The following is a 6,000-nucleotide window of genomic DNA, read 5'->3' as shown; positions in this document are numbered from 1 at the left end:
TGTTTTTTTTGTTTGTTTGTTTGTGTTTTTTTTTTTTTTTTTTTTTGAAGGTCAAAACAGGAGCAGAGATAAGGACTAATTACTTTTTACTGCTGTTAGTGAAAAGGAGAATATCATACTCCCTTTCAGCACAGATTATGCAAATGCCTTAATTTTGAATGATGAAATCTGAAGAATCTGAAGAACATCCAGGGACAACCTATCTGTTCTTAATGAAGTCTGTGGGAGTCTTGCCAGTGAAAAAGCGCATAGTTTTCGTAGTCACATTTTTGCTTTTGCTGTTTAAATTACTTTAGAATCCATTTTGTTTACTGTACTACATACTGCAGTATCTTTCTGCATCACTGTAATGGACTTCACTGCCTTCATTAGCTACGGCATGCTGGACTTGATCTGCTTTCGCCCTAGTCTGTCAACCTAATGTACAGGATTGCTTGAAAAGAGGGATTTGGCTTGTCAAGAGCAGTACCCCTCTGTACTGTTTAAAGGAAGTGCTCCTGGAAATAATTTCCAGTCTTTCAACTGCTATAAACTTTGTCAAGTGTAGAAGACAGGGTTCAGGTTAATAAACTGCCTGAGAAAGCTAAGGAAGTAATTCTTAAAAAAAAAAAAAAAAAAAAAGGAAAAAAAGCTCTAGTAAACTGTGCCCAGTGTGAGCTCATGACTGGCTTGACTTTTGCTGTAAAGTAACCATAAAAAGTTCCTTAGATTACCCAATTTTCACAAACCCCTGTCCCTCTTTTTTATTTAAATCGGTGATGTGACTTCTAAAATGATTCCCCAGGCATGCAAAATTTCATTGGCAGGTATTGTCATAGCAGGTGATGACAGTCAAAAAGGTTTTACATTCTGCTGTCTGAATTTCTTGTGCTTATTTGCAGTGCTTGCCAAAATTATGTGGACTGAAATAAAATCCTGATCTTGGTTGTGTGTAGACTAATGTTTCGCATGCAGGCGGCTGTAGTATTTAACAAGAGTTTGGTTATAAATTAGCCATTTCTCCTTGAGATGTAGCCAGGAGTGTGTAAACTAGACCTGGGCAGGAGCACTTCTAAATGATGTTCATGCGGCTCTGTTTCCTTCTCAAACTAACTTGCTGTTGAATGCTTTGAAATTTCATGCCTTGTATAGGTTTGAGATGGAAAGGGGAAAAAACCCCAACATTTCCATTTTGATTGAGTACAGCATTAAACTTCAATGTAGATACCAAGCAAGCTAATTAGATTTTTCAGTTTCCAAGTTGGAAAGCTTCATAGCCAACATGGAAAGACAGTTGCTAAATGAAATAGATTATAATTTGCTCTGTTTGTAGGAAATGCAGCATGGCTAGAGACAATAACCTGATTCATATGGAATATTTTTGCTAGTTTACACTTTTAACAGAGGTATTGAAGCAACTGAAATAGATTAACAATAATTGTAAGTAACATTAATAATTATGAATATTACTGTTGATGAGTCAGCTTTAATTTTACCTTGTTGGCAAGAACCTATTTTCACAGCAAATTTTTGAAATTAGCAGTATGATTTGTATTTAAAAGGTGCTGGAAATCATCCTGGTGTTTTACAAACTGCTGGAGGGAATAAGGAGATTAGTGTTCTGAGGAGTTTACATTTTAAAATGCTGTTCATCAAAAACCAATACAGAAATGTGTTATTTTCTTCTATATTGCGCTGGGAACATGAAGTATCTTTTCATAATTTAACAGAAATTTATAACTTACGTCACTTCAGAAGACAGTGTTTTATAGTTACATGAAATTTCATTTTGTACTACAAATTGAAACTTACTTAACTTTCTTAGATAAGCATCACCAAGTAACATTTCTTATGCTGCATGAGATGACTCTGTTCTGAAAGTCAAAATAGCTTTCTAGAGAATACTTTGCATGTTAATTTTCTACCTTAAATATATTTGGCAATGTAATTCCAGGAAAGTTGATGAGTTTGCTTATATAACTTGTTTATAGCACTTAAATATACTGATAATCTTAAACCATGTTCCTTCCACTTCCCTGAAGCATTTTATATGGAAACTGTAGAAGTTGGCAAGTTCAACTTCTACATTAATGTTTCTTGCATTTACATTGTTTCTGCAGCATAAGTGTGCAGAAACAAGAATGGTGTAGCAGTACTAGGGACCATGTCTTATGGCAGAGCACTTAGGGAGTATCATGTATGCTCAGAAAACCACAGTATGCAAACTATTTCACAACAGTGGGGTTTTTTTTTGTCTCATTTAGAAGACTTGATCTGCCTGTGGGGTGTTTATCGTTACTGCTTTGCATAGCATCTACCCTTACCAAGGTAGCTGAAGAATTAGGAAGTTTTTTTCTGACAGTTTTTCAAACAAGATAGAATGCTTATTGCTCAAGAAAAGCTTGTTTTAATTCAGTCAAGTATCAGAAAAAGAAATAACTGTAGAGTTTTGTTTGTTTCGGATAACTTGCCCAGACAGCTGTATGCTCAGCATGTTGTCAAAATAAAAAAGATGTCTCAGAAACCAAAGCAGGCTAGGAAGCTAATCAACTTAAAACACACAACAAAAGTTATGGGCCACTCCAAGGGATTAGCAGTGTTAAGTACTCTGCCAAGGCATAGGAATATCACTGTCAGAGTAATGCAGTATTTCTTCTGCCTGGTGTTAAGGCTGTTACTGCTTTCTGCTGTGCAGTCTGGGTAGTGAGAAAACAACTGAGTGCAATAATGCTTAATAACAGTTCATCTAGTGAAGAAAGATAACTATGGCCTGATATCCTGTTCAGGAAAACTGCTGGGAAGAGGAAGAGCTCCACTGGTATCATGGTTTAACACCACCTGAAAAACTTCTGAAGCATTAATAGCAACTTCTTTGCATTCCTTCTCCAATGGAGATAATCTTAGTGATCTCTGAAAAGGCAAAGAGGAGTAGATTTGTTGGTTTTCTCTTGGGAGCCCCCAGTTCTATTGCCACTATTGTTGCCCATGCTACTTTGATGTGTGGCTGTATTCTGAAAGTCTTTCAATTTCCAAAAGGTTAACTAGCCTTAAGTTAATGAGGCCGTTTACAAACGTTTTCTATGATCTTAGAATGTATTTGTTTGAATGTAAATAAGGAAAGGAAGGGAGCTAAACCTTGTAAAGCTAGGCATGAACTTTTTTAATGTGAAAATATTTGATTTGTTGATTTTGAGTGACTTTCGAAAACAAACTATTGGATGATAGGATTTGAGTTCAAATGAGAAAATAAATATAGATATAGGCATAAACTCAAGAAATGGAATAAACTGAAACACTTTTAGAAATTTTTATGAAAGAAATAGCATAACAGAGTGGTATGTATATTACTGGCAGCACATGTTTTTTGTACAGGAAGGCTGACCTTAACCTCATTGCATCCTCTGACAGAGCTTTTGCATTTCCAAGTTTTCCGCAGTTTCTGGCTGCAGCATTGTAGCTCATGTTGCAGAGCATGAGTTGTGTGGTTGGTGCCCACTTTGCCCATGGAGTGCTATGTGTCAGTGCCTGCGTCCAGGAATTCAAGTACTAAATATCCTGATGTGTGCTGTTGCTATTTTGTCTTAATTAAAACCTGAGCATTATGTCTCCTCCTTTGGCTGATACCTATTCTGTATCTGACTCTTCATTTTCATTTAATTTCTGTTGTCTTATAATGTGAAAATCTCTCTGGGCTTCTAAAAGTCACTCATAAGTTATAAATCCGTGCAACAATTTTTCATGAATGACAACCAAGGATTTGCGCCTGTAAGTATCACTGCATGAAATAGGCTATTTAAAGCAAAATCTGTTTGCTTCAGAGAGAAGAAAAATGCTCTGATGCTCTGAATTTGAATGGTGTGTCAAAACGCCAACAGATCATCAGCCAAATGTTGCAGCAGTTCCATTCTTAGGTTCATGTTATATAAAAGATAACTGAGGAATGTTGTAGCTGTTTGTTTTGTTTTGTGGAAGGATATTTTAATACTTAATTTAGAAATGCCCTTTTCAGTAACCCTCTTTAAGAGTAAAAAGCCAAACTTTTACCTAGATTTCTAAGTAAGCTGCTTGCTTCCAAAATCTGTGTGATGCTAATCAAGATGCAGAATATTGCAAGGTAAAGCAAATGAACCATTATTGTGTAAGCATCCACAATTCCATCCACAATTCCATTCCTTTGTTATAGAAAGCATCTAGTGCTTGTTCCTGAAACTTTGCTTCTTGCCCTTAATCTCTCCTTTTCTTTCCCATTGTAGCTGGTAATGAACAAATGAGAGACCACCAGAAAAATACATGGCTGATTGCACAGCAGAGTAGTTCTTTAATGGTAAGTTTTCTGTTTTGGGCACTAGTTACAGAAATTTCTGGTCTCCAGGCCTGACATACCCAGGCTTTTTACCCCACTCAACAACCCTCTCCACCTCAACCCTTGATGCAGTCAAGAGAAGGTTCTTGTGGTTTCTTTTTTCTCTTGATTCCCTACTGTTAAGCAGTCGGGATCTGTGTTCCTCAGCCACCTCTATGGCTGCAGCCTTTGTTTTGTTCATTGGTTTTTCTCTTTGGTAGGCAGCCCCTTCTAAACACTTCATGTAGATCTTGGGTCAGGAAACCAATATAATTGACTGCATTTCTTTTGTGTGTTTGACAGTCAAGAAGTAAAGCTTCCACAAAATGTGCACGATTCTTTCGTACCAATTAAAACTTTGGAAGCTGTGTACATTTCTATCAAATAAGAATGATTTAATTATTATTAGAAATGTAGCATTCAGTAGACAAAGCCTTGTCAAAATCAGTTTGGATTCCAGGTTCTCTTTTAGAAGATGAGGGGAGTAGGGAAAAGAAGGGTAAAGAGAAGGGCAGAGTAGGTTTAATTGTATGGATGTGTATAGTATGTGTTTATGACTGTGAAACTAAGGGACTTTTTTGTGTTTTGTTTTGTTTTCTGTTTGGTTGGGGTTTTTTTTGGTGTTGTTTTTTGGGTTTGTTTTTGTTTCTGTTTTGTTTTGGGTTTTTGGTTTGGTTTGTTTCTTTTTTCCCCACAAGGAAACTAGATTTAAAATTAAAAGATTACGTATTGCAACAGCAGCGACGTATTTCTAGATGCTTAAACTTATGTTCATATGGTTTCAGAGCATGTGTGTATAAAAGCAGTGTAAATGGCCTAATAAAGGCAAATGATTTGTATCAAGATTGCAAGATATACAGTAGTTTTAGTATTGTGACTTCAGTCATATTTCCTTGTGGTACCTACCTCACTTAACCCAGCTAGAAGACGGCCAAGAAGCTACATTTTGTAGAAAATCAGACACCACATCTGTAGCTGAGCTTTTCAAGGTAAACGATATTGCAAAATATGAGTTTTTCTGTAGCGTTTGAACTGAATCGACCTTTATAACACAGATTTATTCTCTTCAGCAATCCCCAGCTTTTGAAACAAATCAATAAATTGTGCAGTAACACTTCAGGAAGACCAGATGGTCTTCATCCAATACTTGTAAGGGAATTAAAATGTGAAATTACCAGGCTGCTGCTGTGGTATACCACTTAAATCTGGCTCAGTGCAGGAGGAATAGCAGGGAGTAACTATTACACCATCTTTTTTAGTGTTTAAGTGTGTAGCTGAATTCAAAGACAGGGATGTCTGACTTATTAGTACCGCATGAGAAAAAAGTAAGGTCGTCAGAGGCACAGATAAACATATGTTGGAGAGTCATCGCTGTAACTTTTATGAAGATAAACAGTAGCTGGAAGTTTGTAGATCCTTGGAGAAGTTAACAAATATGTTAATGTGGGTAACATAATTTACATATTGTGTTTAGATTTTTCCAAAAAGTTTCCTGAATTTTACAAGAAGCTTTTAGGAAGTTGAACGAGTATTGGAGTAAAGAGCAGGCCTTTTATGCATTTGTAACTTATTTGGGGGAAAAAAAAAAAAGAACAAGAGAACTGGAGGACAAGATTGTATGTTTTCATGTGAAGGACAATTACAAGGCCTCAGCTATGTAACAAATGTGGTCTGGAAAA

The sequence above is a fragment of the Neopsephotus bourkii genome, unplaced genomic scaffold, assembly GCF_033783945.1.
Source record: "Neopsephotus bourkii isolate Nb327-2 ecotype Australia unplaced genomic scaffold, CSIRO-AGI_Nbou_v1 NB_1574, whole genome shotgun sequence".
Lineage (NCBI taxonomy): Eukaryota > Metazoa > Chordata > Aves > Psittaciformes > Psittacidae > Neopsephotus > Neopsephotus bourkii.
Note: the sequence above shows the minus strand (reverse complement) of the source record.